The 1,379-nt window shown below is 39.1% G+C and overlaps 1 protein-coding gene across 11 annotated transcripts in view; it reads right to left on the bottom strand.

The window, feature by feature from the left end:
- The window catches only part of LOC103131378 (SLAM family member 7-like), a 22,650-nt gene that overhangs the window by 9,500 nt on the left and 11,771 nt on the right, over positions 1-1,379 (bottom strand). The gene's annotated exons all lie outside the window — the stretch shown is intronic.

Here is a 1,379-nt window from a genome sequence, read left to right as displayed (position 1 = left end):
AATGCGGTGAGATGGGCCCTTTTTTTTTTTTGAGGACCTGCCCTTTAAGTGGTCTCTGCACGGCCCTGGGTCAAAGGTCACGGGGTGAAGAACAGAGGCTGGATCCTCGGTTTAAAGCCAGTCCATGTTATAGATCATAGAGAGACTCTTCACATGGAGGCAAACTTGGTTTTATCCAGAAAATCATTCAGAGATTATGAACCTATGAACATAAAGATGTTATGAGATTTAATCTGCTGTTTCTCACCAACCTTCATCTGACCTTTCACCCCGAGTGTCATAAAGCTGCTGAGCTGCCATGAGGTTCAGAGACTGATACACATCTCTGTCAGAAGGGCAGAATAATCTGATCATAATCTGATCAACAATCTGATCAATAATCTGATCAATAATCTGATCATAATCTGATCATAATCTTCATCACATCTGGTCTTCACACTCTTCATTATTTTCTCTCCTCATCAGCCACAAACCGGAGGTTTTTATCCTCGTCTCACTTTGAAGACCACATGAAACATCTGTGGAAGATCTGCTGTAATCCTCAGAAATAATTAAACTGCTGCCAATGAGAGCAGAGAAAATCTAAAAACAGGCTCACTATTGGCTTTGGTTACTAAAGAGAAAGAAACCTTCCCTCTGACCTCAGTGGATCTCTGGGAACCTGGACTGATCCAAACTTCACTCCACACCGACAGCAGCTTCTGTCAGGAGGAAACTCTCCGACCTTCACACACTTCTGGATGTGACCTTGAAACTGTTTTCTTTAACAGAATATTTACTCATTTAAACCCTGTGGGTTTAGTTTGGGATGTGGGATTTAACATGGTAATCTGTGAACTGCATTATTGTTCCTGTAATTTATACGACAAAATCTACCTGTTAACGTCTCAGGTACAGTTAATCAGAAAATCATGTTTAGGAATATAACTCAGAGATATATTTCATATTTAACTCCACTAACTAATGGCTTGATATTTCATTTTAAATTATTTTAATTCATTCAATTCAGTTTATTGAAAAGGCACCAATTCATAATAAACGTTATTTCAAGGCACTTTGGAAAAAATAAATAATTTCACTCAGTTGATCCCAGTTATCAAACATGGCAGTTTGTTCAATTAATTATTCAAATTAGGTTAAAACACTTAAACCCAGCAGATTGAATGGAGTTATTTCCTCCTGAATGCAGCAACAGCAGATAATCTCTTGCATTGTGTCGTTGACTTTACAGCAACTCCTGAAACACCTTTACTGGTCTAATGTAGTGTAATTCATGGGCGTAGGTTTGGGTAGGGACGGTAGGGACATGTCCCGACCAATATTCACGGGATATGAAAAAGTCCCGACCAATTTTTGCCATATTGGCTCAAAGAACGTGG

The sequence above is a fragment of the Poecilia formosa genome, unplaced genomic scaffold (genome assembly GCF_000485575.1).
Source record: "Poecilia formosa unplaced genomic scaffold, Poecilia_formosa-5.1.2 Scaffold751, whole genome shotgun sequence".
Lineage (NCBI taxonomy): Eukaryota > Metazoa > Chordata > Actinopteri > Cyprinodontiformes > Poeciliidae > Poecilia > Poecilia formosa.
The sequence above is the reverse complement of the archived record's forward strand: the minus strand, read 5'-3'. Positions and strand labels throughout refer to the sequence as shown.